General features: G+C 55.7%; 1 protein-coding gene across 3 annotated transcripts in view; it reads right to left on the bottom strand.

The window, feature by feature from the left end:
* The window catches only part of FIGNL2 (fidgetin like 2), a 28,273-nt gene extending 13,322 nt beyond the window's left edge, over window positions 1-14,951 (bottom strand). The window contains exon 1 of one of the 3 annotated variants that reach the window (XM_061416022.1): window positions 14,559-14,951. The gene's annotated coding sequence lies outside the window, so the exon portion shown is untranslated. The other 2 variants (XM_061416023.1, XM_061416024.1) reach the window with 2 other exon arrangements.
* Between the last annotated feature and the right edge of the window lie 234 nt (window positions 14,952-15,185).

The raw sequence follows: 15,185 nt of genomic DNA, 5'->3' as shown, positions 1-15,185 counted from the left end.
ACCTCAGACCAGCAGATCAGACTGGCCCTGGCTTCCAAATCTCTCCAAACCACAACTACCTCTCACCCAGAGGATGGCAGCAGTCTGCCATCTCCCCTCCCACGCCCACCCTTGTCCCCCACTCTCCAGTCTCAACACGCAGCCACAGGACCTTTGAAAACATGTCTGAGCATGTCATTCTTCCACCTGGAAACTTCCAGAGTCTCCTACGTCACAGAGAATAAAAGTCAGAGTCCTTCCAGTGGCCAACCTCATCCTTCCCAACCTCTTCTCTTCACCTCCAGTCCTCCCCTCCTGCCACTGTCCCTGGGGCCTCCCCTCCAAACAGTGGCTTCCTCACTGCTCCCTCCACACTGGCTTTGCTCCCACTCAGAGGCCCTGGCCTTGCTGCGCTTGGTGCTCTCCGATACTATTTCCCCAGATCTCCACACGACTCACCCTCCCTCACTCCAGGGCTCTGCTTAGCTGTCATCACAGCAGACCCAGACCCCCCAACTTGATGTTCTCTGTAGTACTCATCATAATCTGACCTACTTGTTGCTTTATCGTCTTTTACCCACTGGAAAGTTGCATGAAAGCAGGTACTTGGCTTTGTTCACTTCATTTCCCAAGAACCTAGGTCAGTGCCAAGCACACAGTAAGTTCTTAATAGACTCTGTATAGTGGATGAACGGATGCCTGGATGGATAAATGCCTAGATAAATGAATGAATGGATGCCTGGATAAATAGATGGATGGATGGGTAGATGGATGGATGGATGGATAAATGAATGGATGGATGGATAAATGACCAAAGAGGCTTAAAAGTACCTCTGTGTCCAAATAAAGAAAAAAAATCCAGGTGACTAAATTTGAGCTCACACCAGCTATTCAGAGTGGCAAGAGGCAAAGCCAGGGAACTTATTCAGGAGCAGACGGGAATTTGTGTCTGTGAAAACCAGAGAAAATACCCAGCCCTGATCTGACTGGAGCTGAAGGGCACTCAGCCCAGCCCCCAGGGACCCCACCTGGCTTTTTCCCCCCCCAAAAAAATCCTCCTTCTCTCTTTCCCCAGCCAGGCCTCTGAGAGGGGACAAAAGGGGCAATGGAATTCCCATCAAAGGCCACCGGACACATGGTAAAGAGATCAGGGCCCTTGGGATCCTGCTTCCTTGAGGTAGTAAGGCCTCCCCGCCAGTCTGGCTCCTCTCTGGGATGGGGCTGGCTGGGGTGGGGGGGGTGTGCTCTGGCCCTGGACTCCTCATATGTCAAATGCCAAACAGCAGGAGGCCAGCCAAGTGGCCCCCATCTGGGTTGTGTGTGTGCACATGCGCTGGGGGGAGGGGAGAGTGCAGAAATCCCTGCCTGTGTCCGCGGTCAGGGCCACAGACAAGCTATGACCATCTGTTGTGATCTTGAGAGGCCAGGCCAGGGGCCCAGCACCCTTGAGGGTAAACCTTCCCTCTCTACCAGCCTTTTAGTGTTTGCAAAGAATTTTTAATAACTGCCATTCAGTTTTATCCTCACAGCTTCCCTGCTAGATAGGCGCATTCTCCCCATTTTACAGAAGACAAAATGAAGGCTCAGAGAAGGGGGAGTGATTCTCCAAGGTCACAACAACTAGTAAGCAGGGAAGCTGGGACTCTCAGTCCATGCTGCCAGCCCCCTCCTCTCCCAGCCTTGGCCAAGGTGTCTGGGCACCAAACACATGGCTAGGCTCTGAGGCACAACCCCCAGCCTGCTCCCCACTCCCTCTTCCAGGAAGCCTTCTAGGACTGACACCCCCAAGGAAGTTCTAAGATGCCTCAAAGTCTAGAGCTCTAGAAGCCACTCCTTTCTATTTCTGGGCTGTTGGTCTGTCCCTGGGTACTGGGCCCTCTCATTGGCCAGGACCTCCTAAGGGTCATTCAGCTACCCACAGGAGCACATGATCCGCCCTGGGGTTGAGATCTCTGACAGACTGGGGAGAGGGCACTGCACACTGGGAAGAACCCTGCCTAAGGTCCACACAGGCAGGAAGGGCTCTGCACCCAGGAGCCTGGCTTCCATCTCTGAACACAGCCTCTAATCCTGTGCAGTCCACATCACAGCCGTTAGCCATGGGGAACTATTTAAATGTAAATTCATTAAAATATATTAATTAAATGAAATCATTTATTCTTGCTATTATTTAAAAATCAAAATATATTATTAAAATGAAATGCAATTAAAAATTCAGTTCTTCAATAGTGCTCACCACACCCCAAGCACTCACTAGTCACATGGGGTGGTGGTACCCACGAGCGTCCAGAAAGTTCCTCGGGACAGCACTGCTTTCATCCCAGCCAGGATCGGTTCTGCAGCTGGGGTGCTTCCCGCGATAGCTGGAGCCTCCGCGGGCTTCTCTTGAACTTGAATGGAGTCTCATTTCTTAGGGTCTCCAGGTAAGACATCCCTAGGACTTGGGACTCTGTTGCTCAGGACTCCAGCCTCCCCAGGAGCCAGGGAGGAAGGGCAGACAACTGACCAGACCAAGCACTCCTTGCCAGCCCAGCCTGTCCCGCCTGCCACCGGGAGAGGAGGGGCGGGCTGAGGAGGAGGAGAGGACGGAAGGACAGGGCAGTCTGTCATCTGGCCCTTCGGGCTGTGCCTCCTTCCCTCCCCCATCAGCGGCTAGACACCCATCCCCCTCCCCCACCATCCTCATCCTCATCAAATGCCATGGACAGATGGGGGCCGGCAGGGGAAAACCTGACCACAGGGAAAGCACTCTCCAGTGGCAACAGAGTCGGGGGGTCACAGCTGTGTCCCCCAAGGCCTGGTCAGTCCTTCAGGCCCGGCTTGTGTCAGCAGTGAGGGGAAGGGGGGATACTTAGGAATCCTAGGGGGAGATTTAGGAATCTGTAGATGCTAATTATTTGAGCACACACAACCCGTTAAAAACGCAGTCCATCTTGTGGTCACTCATCCATCCACCCACTCAGTGCACACTGAGTAAGTCCCACCACGTCAAGATGTAATAAGAGGATGTAAAGACAGACAGGTGGGCTCCCTAACCAGCTTGACCAGGTAGGCATGTGGCTTGTTCTGGACTTAATCCTTGTTGCAGGTTAGATGAAGATCCTTTGTCTTTGCCCAGTGGTCTGAGCAGGATGGACACCCCTCAAACCCCTCCCCTCAAACAGGCGCACAGCAAGCATGTGTGAGTGCACACACACACACACACACACACACATACACACATTCCCAGCTGCTGCCATGAACCTCCCTCCCATGGTCTCTCTGGCCAATCACGGCACTGAAGGGTAAGTCCCACTGTCCAGTGACCCCCAGGGAGTGTATTAGCACATTTGAACCGCTCAACCTGCAATGACAAAGCCTGGGGCCTTGGGAGGAGACACAGCAGGAGGGGATGGGGCCTGTGGGGAGCTGTCCTCCGTCCTCTCCCAGGGGAAAGCTCAGGACTAAATTAAGCATTCTGGGGCACAGAGGAATTTGGGGGCCCCAGCTCCAGCAGTGAATAAGCGATCCATAAAATCCCAATTTACACACTCACTGATCAAACAGCCCATCTACTCCCCTAGAAGGTTGGGCATGGCTCCCAGGCTTGCCTCACTCCTGCAGAAGGTCCTGGGGTGCAGGACCAGAGACACGGGGGCAGCCAGTGCTTTATCTGAGTAGCAGACTGAGTCCTACTCCCAGCTCCAATGAAGGGCATCTGTCCCCAGGGCTTGGGGACCACCCTGTACTCCCTGGGATCTGGCTGCCTTTGGGGGAGCTCCTCAGGTCTGCCCTCCATGAATGACAGCTCTTTTTCTCTCCTGAGCAGCCCCGGGGCCACTGGGGCTGATTTCAGCCTCATCACAGAGCTGCTGATCACTTTTCCAGCTCTACTCTGCTGCCCGCCCCTTTCTTTGCGACAGTGCCTCCATCATGTTTTCTCTTACCCTCCTGACGGCTGGAGCTGCCGGGAGATGCTCAGAGCCCTTTCCTTCCAGCCACATAATCTCACCCCTTCCCCGGGCTGGGAGATATCCAGAAACATGGGGCAGGGGACACTGGTTTCCTGTCCCCAGTTCATCTCCCTGGAGACACCAGGTAGGGAGAACTGGCCCAGTTATCACCCTTGACCCTTCCTCTAAAGAAAACCCAGAGTGTCTCTACCTGCCTCAATTTTGTTTGCTTCACTTAGGCTGCCTGAAACTTCAGCAACAGAAAATCGTTCTGGTTAATAGGCACCCTCTTTTAAACCACCTACAGCTCTGGGAGGTTCCAGGGTATCAGTTGCTCGCCCCTCAGTGAAGGTCAGCAAAGCCGATGGGCTTCTTCCCAGGTCTGTGTGAGGCACCGTATTGAGCAAATAGAGTTTTCATGGAGGCCAAAGAAAGCGAATCTTTGGGGCTGTTAACTGCTTTAAGGACAGCACAGTCCACCCCACCACATGCCCTTCTCACTACTTGAGATGCTCCGGAGCAGGTTAAGGTGGACTTCAACTCCTGGGCCCTGGGGCAGGACAGAAAGGGAAGGAGGGCCCACCCTATGTATGTGTTTTCCAGGGCTGGAGGGTCAGGCTGTTCTCTTCCAGAGGTCATTGCATCCTGGGCCATGGTCTTGGTCTTCATGATGTCATTGAGTACCCCCAACAGACTGCTAGGAGGGGATTATGGTACAAGCCCCCTGGACAGCAGAACACACTCCTTCCCTTCCTTCTCCTTTTCTCACCGTCACTGGCTGCTTCCAGGGACCCTCAAATGCATCCTGGTCTCACTAGTGACTTGAGTTATTCAGGTATCTGGACTGACCTGGGACTAGGGGAGGTCTCTGAGCCCAGGAGTCCATCTGTAAGTCACAGTCTCACCTCCTTCAGGGCTCAGATGATGGGGGGAGTGGGTCAGCCTCTGAGATGGAGGGTAGGGGTCTAAACCTCTGTTTCCTCCACTGTGAAACAGAGGACCCAGCATGTCCCAGCATGACCCAGGCCGGTGTGAAGGCAATGGAAGAAGAGTTGTGCTTCCAAGACCACCTGGAAGAGGGCCAGGGATGGGGGCGACACAGCAGGCGCTCCTCGGACTTGGATCCCAAGGGGGCTGGCCAAGTACTTCCACCTGGAAAAGGCGGGGTTGGGGAGGACCTCTGGCAGCAAAAGGAGTGGAACAAGGGACCCCTTGGAGAGAAGTGCAGCCTCCCAGCTGGGCCCCTCCCCGGGGGCGCGGCTACAGCCCTGCGGTGTGAGGCCCCTTGGCTCCCCACTCTCGGTGTGACTGTGGGGGCGGGGGACTGAGTCCCAGACCAGAGCTTCCCTGGATGTCCTAGCCTCACCCCTGGCCCTGCTGCCCTGTGTCCTGGGGCACCTCTCACCTGCTCCTCCTCTGCCAATAAAGAGGGGAGCCCAAAGGCCCTGCTGTCTCTTCTGCCCTTTGTGCTACTTAGAAACTGCCTAGATAAGCCACATGCCCCTTTAGGTCCCTCTTGAGAGCCCTCCGTGCCAGACCCAACTTCATCCTGAGCCATACTTTTCTTGTCCCTAGGCAGGCCTCTTGACGTTTTCAGTCATAGGCCCCTTGTGCAGCCTAGTAAACCCATGGCCTATTCTCAAAATTACTTGTCAATGCATAAGATAAAAATACACAGAGAAAAAAAGGTTTAACTACGTATGGTGACATATGTTAGCTAGACTTACTGTGGTGACCATTTCTTCATATACACACACATCATATCATTATGCTGTATACTTGAAACTAATACAGTGATCTATGTCGATTACACCTCAATTTTTAAAAAATGATACATGGGACTACTTTGTCTACTATACCATAATAAAGCTGTAGGGGGTAGAAATTTTAAAAACATGGAACTACAAAGGGAACTAATAACATTAGAATACAGCTCCATTTATGAACTTCTCAAGGATCGTGGACCACGGGTCTCAGCCCAGCAGACAAAGGCCCCCCTGTCAAACCCCACCTCCTCCCCACAGCCTGGTTTAGGATCCAAAGTTGACTTGAGTCAGTTTGGGTGGCACGTGACCTCCAAAAAGCTTAAGTTTAAAGTCTGGGTGACCCCACCTTTGGGGGCCCCATATATAGCCTCCCCACTCCTGCATAGGGGTCGGTGAGAGCAGATGCCCCCACCGCCTGGCCAGCAGTGGTAAGGGGGCAGGCCCAGGCAGCCCACCCTGGATTCCCCAGTGGCTGCCTCTGCCTGCTCCTTCTCCCTTCCCAGCCCTGGGGGAGCCAAGCTGAGTAACTCCAGCTATGCAGCCTGGCCGGTCTACCTGGGTGTGAGTGGGCAGGGCTGTCCTCAAGGGGGTGGCCCCGACACCTGCAGGGCCACAGGAACAGAGAGAGAAAGAAGAGTTGGGGTGGGGGGAATGGTGCTAGGCAAAGACCAGACAACCACGGCAACTCCTGTCTGTGCGTTTGAGATCCCAAGACAAGAGCCAAGCACTGCTGGAAGCACATTAGCTGCTGTAATCCTCACAACAATTCCCAGAGGAGGAAACTGAGGCACAGTTAATTTGTCGAGGTCACCAAGCTAGGACTTGGTGCCACTCTCCAGGGCAGTCTATCTGCAGAGGCTGCTCTGCCTCTCACTTGAGCAGCCGATGTTATTCTCATCTAACAGCTATGGAAACAGTATGTTGATTCCCACCACCCTCATCAGCCTCCCCTGCCCCTCTTTAGCCCCTCTTCCCTTGATCGCCCCCCCAGATTCAGCCACAAACCCACACTTTATCCATACTTTACTTTGGCACCAATAAGTCCCTGCAGGTCTGAAACCCCAGACCCTGGTTACAGCCCTAAGGAGAGGGATCAGAGAAGTAGGCAGCGAGCTGCAGCAGACCATGACTAGGGAATGGGGAGTGTTTACTTGGAGGGAGAGAGACTTCTGGGGATCAAATATTTCTGAATACCTAAGCCACCTCTGGGTGGCAGCTCTGTGCAGCCCCTCCCCTCCTGTCCCCCTTCCCACCATCCTCAAATGAGTTGAATTTGCCATGAAAGATTTGGGGCTTAATGTTAGCTGTCTGATAACATGTGGATTCTCTAAAAGTGATGAGCTCACCATCAGTAGAGGCATTCAACATGAGAGATTGTCTATTGGGAGGGGCACTTCCGGGCAGGTTGATGGGCTCCTTTGCAGTTTTTCTGGGTCATCCCCACTTACATGTCTAATAGACACTGCAAACCTAGGAAGTCCAAAAACTGAACTCCTGGCCACCCTACCCCTATAAGACAGTTTCTACTCTCCCAACAAGGGGTTCAGGCCCCGAGACTCTGGCCTGAAGAAGGCTACAGTGTGGAAGACAGAGATGGGAGGACGGCCATCACATATAAGACAAAGTCCACTTCGAGAAGGAGCCCCTTCCTAGAGGGATGAGTGTCATTGGCCACCAGTGGCTATTGTCCCTCTGAGGAGATGGATGGGAGGGGTGATACCCCTGATGGCCAGAGTTCCCTGGAGCCCCTCTGCCCTGACAGAAACCTTTGGGCAGACCGGGTTGGTGTGGAAGAACATGATGAGGTGGGGAGGTGTCATTTTTCAGTATAACCCAAATCTCACTAGTTTCTTTCCCCTGCTGGCCTGAAAGAACAACAAACACCTCAGACTCTCAAGCATCCAAGAGCCCAGTAGGCCAGCCAGCAGCAGGTGGACTCTCCCAGTTTCTTGCTGCTGCTGCTGCTAAGTCACTTCAGTTGTATCCGAGTCTGTGCAACCCCATAGACGGCAGCCCACCAGCCTCCACCATCCCTGGGATTCTCCAGGCAAGAACACTGGAATGGGTTGCCATTTTAATTCTCACTAAATTAGTACCTCTGTCACCTATGAAAGGCCCCCCTGGAGAAAAGAAGTCTCTCTGGGAGTCTGCTGATGATGCAAGGCCCTGCCGTGAAGGAACTGGTCTCTTGCCCAAGTCTCCCCTCAGCCCATCCGCCGCTCCCAGCTCAACCACGCTCCCTTCTATGCGGGGAAAACCAGGAGCATGGCTCTCAAAGCTCAGCCTGTCCTTTGGCCTGTCCACTGGTCCCTGACTGTCTTGTAACCTCCTTGAAAGTGGGATCACGTTAAAAATAGAGCTCACTGGATGAAAGACTGAGTGAGTGAGTGACAGTCACTCAGTCGTGTCCAACTCTTTGCAACCCCATAGACCGACCGTAGCCCACCAGGCTCCTCTGTCCGTGGAATTCTCCAGGCAAGAATACTGGAGTGGGTTAGCATTCCCTTCTCCAGGGGATCTTCCTGACCCAGGGATCAAACATGAGTCTCCCACATTGCAGGCAGATTCTTTACCGTCTGAGCCACCAGAGAAGTCTTGGATGAATGGCTACCCGGATAAAGTATTCAGGCCTGGCTCAGGGCCCTGCAGAGTGTATGGTGAGTGTGGCCGGGCTTCATGCAGAGGCCTGCAGCAAAGCGAACAGGGTCAGGGCTGCCTGCAGACGTGCTCTGCTCCTCCCAGGCCACACAGGAAGCGGAGGAGAGCTCTGGGAGATTTGAGGCATGATAGCCCCACTCAGGTGCACTGCGAGTGTGTGTGGAGTCTCAGGGGCCCAGGAATCCTGGCCCTGGCTGGGCACCCTTGGGAGCCTGGCTGATACACACCCAGGACCTGGCACAGTGCCAGGACCCAGCAGGTGTTTGACACAGGTTTGTTAGAGTAAAATGTAGTCTCTTTGTCATATCTTCCCCTCCATCTGCGATTGATTAATCCCAGCACCGGGCTGGGGTCAGGTGGCCTGGGTCTCCCAGACAGCGAGGGGAGCTGAAGGGACTCCAGAGGTAGCAGCCAAGCTGCTTCTCCTCTCACCCACTCCTGAGCCCCCTACTGCCTGGACTCAGCTTTGGAGAGAACTTCAAAGATGGCCAGGGCAAGCCCTGCCCTGGGCCAGAACTTTCACATACATGTCCTCTCTTTCTCCTTCCTCCTACGCTGGGAGGAGGTTCCCTGCATGGGTTCCGAGTCACTGAAAAGGTCACCAGAGGTAAGCATGTACTTCAGAGGCAAAGAGCACACTATGTGAAACCAAGGCCTCTATTACCTACAAACTCACTCACCAGTGTTCTTATTCCCCTTCTGCAAATGAAGATGTTGAGACACAGAGTATGTGACTTGTCCAGGCAATTAGACCTGTTTAGTGGCAGGGTTTGGTCAAAGCTATAGTTTTGCCAATAGCCACGTATGAATGTGAGACTTGGGCCATAAAGAAGGCTGAGCACCGAAGAATTGATGCTTTTGAACTGTGCTGTTGGAGAAGACTCTTGAGAGTCCTTTGGACAGCAAGGAGATCAAACCAGTCAATCCTAAGGGAAATCAGTCCTGAATATTCACTGGAAGGACTGATGCTGAAGCTCAAACTTCAATACTCTGGTCACCCGAAGAACTGACTCATTGGGAAAGACCCTGATGCTGGCAAAGACTGAAGGCAGGAGGAGAAGGGGACGACAGAGGATGAGATAGTTGGATGGCATCACTGACTTGATGGACATGAGTTTGAGCAAGCTCTGGGAGCCAGTGATGGACGGGGAAGCCTGGCGTGCCGCAGCCCATGGGGTCGCAAAGAGTTGGACACGACTGGCAGGATCACTGCAGCCCAGGGGTTGGGTTCTTGGGTGGGAGGCAAGAATGATCATCAGAAATTGGGGATGGAGCCTATGGAGGCTGGATTGAAGCCACTGACTAATGCGCCCATTCACTGAGAACTGTCCACCCCACCACCAGTCCCCAAGGTGAACTGCAAAGGCTGACTGCCCATGCCTCCTCAGTACTAAAGGAAAAGAGAGCAAGGCACCTGGGTGGCTCCATTGCAGTCCCTTCTTGACTGGCTCAAGCAGGAAAATGTCAACATCAGTAGTAATCAAAGACAGTCCCAACCCATGATGGTTTGACTTAAAACTTTTTGACTTTACAATGCTGTGATATTCATCCAGTAGAAACTATACTTTGAATTGTGGATGTTGATATTTTCCCAGATTAGTAATACACAGTAGGATCCTCTCCTGTGATGCCAGACAATGGCAATGAGGTGCAGCTCCCAGTCATTCATGCCATCTCAAGTGTAAACAAGTGATACACTCACAACCATTTTGCACCCATTAAGCCATTCTGTTTTTCGCTTTCAGTACAGTCTTCAATAACTAACATGAGATACTGAACACTATAATAAAATACGTTTTGTGTTAGATGATTTTGCCCAACTTTAGGCTAACGTAAGTATTCCTGATCACCTGTAAGGTAGGCGAGGCTAAGCCATGATGTTCAGTAGGTTGTGCTGTGCTGTGCTGTGCTGTCGCTCAGTCGTGTCCAACTCTTCGAGACATCATGGACTGTAGCCCACTAAGCTCCTCTGTCCATGGGATTCTCCAGGCAAGGAGGGTTGTCATGCCCTCCTCCAAGGGATCTTCCAAACCCAGGGACTGAATCCAGGTCTCCCATGTTGCAGGTGGATTCTTTACCATCTGAGCTACCAGGGAAGCCTGTTCAGTAGGTTAGGTGTATTAAATGTGTTTTTGACCTAAAAATATTTTCAACTTACGATGCATTTATCAGGACATAACCCTATCATAAGTCAAGGAAGATCTGTATAACCCTGAGCACTGCATTTCTGACCAGACCCTCACGGGCCCATAGCTCCTGCCTCATTTAACTGTCACAAAAATGCTTATGAGGAGGGTGCCATAATTAGTTGCAATTCACAGATGAGATATAGAATAAGAGATATACACATAAGTTCTATGTGTTAGCTATGATTCATCAAGACACTTAAGAGAATGCTCAGAGAAGAGCTAGACTCTCCTGTCACTCATCCTTGGGATGAGTGGGTTCTGAAACAAAATAACCCCTGGACCTCCTCACTCCAGGTGACACACTCAGAGATGAGATGACTGGCCCATAGCCTGACCCAGGCAGGGTGAACCTTTTCCACTCAAAGGTGGGCCCAACAGTTCTATCCGATACCCCTGGTCTCTTGGCTCACCCTGTCCTCCTGCCATGGAGAAAGCACAGAGTGAAGGGCAAGAATGCTGGGCTCTAGGCCTCACTCTGCTCTCAGCCCTTCAGGGGTGTCTGGACTAGGGCAAGGGGTTCTTGAGGCACAGACCCCAAGGGGCTCAGGGGGTCCAAGAGCCTTTAAAGCAGAATGCAAAGTCTGGTGTCAATTGATAAAAGTGGATTTTTCTGGGGATGGCTTTTGTTGGTCCTTCTGAGGGGGTCTGTAAATCAAAAAAAGTTGTGAACCCAGGCCTGGTTGGGGTGGGGCCTGGTAATCTTGAAGATCCCTTCCATTCCTTCTTGGGCTATATGCATTTAAACAGAAACTCCACTCCTCCTTCAAGGCTAACTCAGCAGCCACTCTTGAATTTCTTGATTCTTCGACTGAAACACAAGGTGGGGACCCACACAGTCTGGCAGGGTCTCTCCTGCCTTCATCTTCCTTGCTAGCCTGCCAGCTCCCAAAAGGGAGCAGGGCCAGCCCAGGGCGAGATGGCAGAACACACCAGCATACCCCATGGTCAGTCCTGTGGGGCCTACCGCAGCCCACAGCCTCTGTTCACTGGAAAGCAGAAGCTCTTGGTGTTCTGGACCACAGGTGTATCTGAACTCAGGTCCACCCCTCTCCTCAGCAACCCTGGAACTTCACTGAGCCATGCTCCCATGGGGAAACTAGTTTTCATTAAATCGGGTAGAGGAGCCAGCCAAGTCAAGAAGAAGTAAATTAAATAGAATGCACAGGGAGGGTAAGGGAGATCAGCTTGTCCCCTGCAATCCCTGGCTGACCAATGGCGGGGGAGGGGGAAGCTGGGTTCCTAAGGGTCCAGCAACTGCAGCAGTAGGAGCCGGGGGTGGAGAGTGGGGGCAGTTCTGGCCCAGATAATAAGCAATTGTTAATGTGATCCATATGGATCCTGACTGGCCTCTCTGTTTAACAGGATGATAATGGCAGAGAAAGAATGCTGGTCTGTGGGGAAAGCAAGGGGCAAAGTCCTCCCGGACTTGGGGGGGGGGGGGTGGGGGTGGGGGAGGGTTAGCCAGGAGGAGGAGGAAGAGACCCACCCAGGGACCTCCACCCACCCAGGAGCACAGAGCTATTTGCCTGGAAGGCCATGGTTTGCAGGCTGCCCTGGCGAAAACCCTTTTATTCAACCAACAAATATTTATGGAGCACCTACAAAGTGCCAAGCCCAGTGGGGATGGGGTGCAGGGAAGTATACGCCCCACCCCTGGCCTCCTGGAGGCAAAGCCTAGTGCCAACACAGCCTCCGAGGCTGAAGGGAGGCACAGGTGCAGGGCTAGGAGAACATTCAGGGAGGAGTGAGTGCCTAGAGCTGGGGGCTCTGGGGGAGGCTACATGGGGGAAGTGTGGCATCCGAGTCGGGCCTTGAAGAATGAGGAGGCTGTGGAGAGACAGGGACAATGGGAAGGCATTTGGCTGAGGGAACAGCAAGAGCAAAGGCAGAGAGGCGTGAAATTGCGTGGAGAGTCTGAGGTCTCTGCAATAAAGCGGCAGCCCAGGCAGGGGAGGGGAGGGGATTTTTGCTCCATAAAAAGCTGCGGCCATGGATGACCGAGAGCAAGGCTCTGAGAACACCACACTCGGATCGGGGCCCTCTCCTGCCCCGTTCCAGGCGGAGCACTGGACTTGTCCACTCACCTCATTCTCAGCCCACCCCACCCTTACACCATGGCCAGAAAAGGGCCTACACCCCGCAGGCCCTCGGAGACCAAACTCATCCATGTGTCTCTCAGACCTCCTCATCCCCTGAGGAGATGGGGGTCCCCCTGAAAAGTGGAGGTCACTGGGCCTCCCCCAGGAGCCACTCCACTGTCCCCGCAGAGCTAATTCCCTTTGGCCCAAGATAACTTTCCTCAAGAAGACATTACTGGGAGGGCACAAGGGTCGCTCCTTACAGCCGTGGTTGCTGCGGACTCCCAAGGAATCGAGTGGAAATAAATGAAATGGCGTTAAACATGGGAGAGGGGGATTTACGAGGCCTGTCACCCGGCGGAGCGAGGCCGGCAGGCAAGCCCCGCCCCTTTCTCGCCCACCCCAGGAAGTCCGCCCCGCCCCCTGCCCCGCGGCTCGGGCAGCCGCCGGGTACCCGCGCGCGCCTAGGTGCCGCCGCGCTCAACCTCGAGCCGCCCAGCGCGTCAGTCCTCCCCGCCTACGGAGCAGCGGAGGACGGTGTTTGCGCCCGGCTAGGAGCTCCGGGAGGGGGGCTCTGAGGAACCCCAGCCCGGCCGTTCCCAGGAGGATGCACCGGGGTTCAGGTTGGACTCGGGGAGGGTCTGGGGCTCCCTGTGCACGGTCAGAGTTCACTGGACCACCGCACCACCTGGCCCACTCCAGCAACTCCTCAGGGAAGGCTCTGGGCCCCCAGACCGAAAAGTTCTCCCGCCCCGCCGCAGCCCAGAGTGGGGTTCGAACTGGCTCCCCATTCCTTGCTGCCAAACCGAGGGCTGGAGTCCGCTTAGCCTCTGCAGCCCTGGCGGACGACAACGCAAACATTCTTCCGTCCTCTATTCTCCTCCAAATTAGGTATCCATGGAGACAGGGCCTGGCAGCCTGACAGCCCCACGGCCTAATCCTGATTTAGTGACCGTCCCTTTAACAGCCCACCCACCCCTCCGCTCCGGGCTCCTGGCTGCCGCTGGGCGCAGGCTCCAGGCCGCTTACACTCGCCCCCGCGCAGACCCCTTCCCAGGCCTTCTCCGCCCAAGAGGCCACCGGGACGGGAGGGGCCCGAGGAGGAGGCCTACATTTCCTGCGCACCTACTGTGTGCCCAACCCTAGCGGAGGACCCTCTACAGAGCGGGGTCCTTAGTAAGGGAATCTCTGTTTAGATCAAGAGAGGGCTCTCGGAGTGGGGAAGTTTAAAGGGCTCTAGAGAGAGAGCCGGGAGCTTAGAGGGTCTCCCTAGCAGCCTGTAGCCCAGGGGTAAAGGTAAGTGCGGCTTCCCTGACTCGGAGATGGGGGCTTTGCTCTCCCGGGCCAGAAGAGAAGAAAGGCAGCGGGTGGGCGTGAGAGACGCAGGGCCCCAAGTGGCCTCAGTCTCCTGTCACTGCCCCGTCACGATGCTGGGGAATCTCCGGGCCTGGAACCCAGTCCCCACCCCCCTCCCTCACACACAGGGGCCGCTGGACAAAGACCTGACGGAGTGGGAGGGGCCTCGGGCCGGCCTTCGGGCTCCGGACACTGGATCCTTCTGGGACCCGAACCCGCAAATTCTGGGTCCCCACCCCCCAATCCCGCAGGCTCCCCCCAGAGCCTGCCGCTCGCTACTGCTGCAGCCTCCGCACCAAAGGGGGCAGCGAAGAGGGTGCCCGTCGGCGGCTTAGAGGAGTGCCCCTTCCCTGCCCGCCCCCTCCCCCCGGGAAGTGACCCTCAGATCCCACGCACCCGCCCGGGTCTCTCGCTGGCCTTGCCCTTCGACCCCCGCCTCGTCGAACCCCGCGACCCGCAGCCCCCGCCCTCTCCGGCCCTCGCACTGCCCCGCGCCCGCGGACAAAGCTCCGGACACCCCGACCGAACGGTCACCACCCCCTGACCTCGGCCCGCCCGCGCGCTCCCGTGCCTGCCCCCGCCAGGCCCGCGGCCTCGTACCTCGGCATCCCGGCCGGGTCCTAGGTGAGTGTGCGCGGCCTGAGGGGGCGTCCGGCCCCGGGGCCGGGGCGCGGGCCGGGGGCGACAGGCCGGGGCTGGGGGGCAGCGGCGCTCACCATCCTGGAGCCGCTACTGCTGCGGCTGCTGCGGCCGCCGCGGGCGGGAGCAGGACTGGGCAGTGGGGGTGGCCGGACAAGGGGCCGCCCCGGCTCCCCCCGCAGGCAGGACCCCCACCCCCACCCCCTCCTCCCCTCGCCCGCCCCCAGCGCCCTCCCTCGCAGGCCTTTGCTCCCCTCCCCTTTCCCTGCTCCTCCCCTCCCCTAGTGCCCCTCCCTTCCCCCAACTCCCGCCCCTTCCCCGGCCCTCTCCACCCCCGGCCACTTCCCCGCCCTCCCCTCCTCGCCCCCGCCCCGCCCCCATCTCCCCTAAGCTCGCCGGGCCCCTCCCCTCCACCAGCCGGCCTGGCCCCGCCCCTCTCCTCCCCTAGCTCTAAAATAAATTAGCCACAGAGGGGGAAAAAAGAGCAAATGACCCTTGGTGTGGAGTGTCCTTGCGCCACTCTCAGGCCCGCCCCCGCCTCTCCTGGGCCGCTGGAGCGGGAAGTTGGGGTGGGGGTGGAGGCCGGGC

Source organism: Bos javanicus, chromosome 5 (genome assembly GCF_032452875.1).
Source record: "Bos javanicus breed banteng chromosome 5, ARS-OSU_banteng_1.0, whole genome shotgun sequence".
NCBI classification, from domain to species: Eukaryota; Metazoa; Chordata; class Mammalia; order Artiodactyla; family Bovidae; genus Bos; species Bos javanicus.
This window is presented reverse-complemented; position numbering and strand designations above follow the sequence as displayed.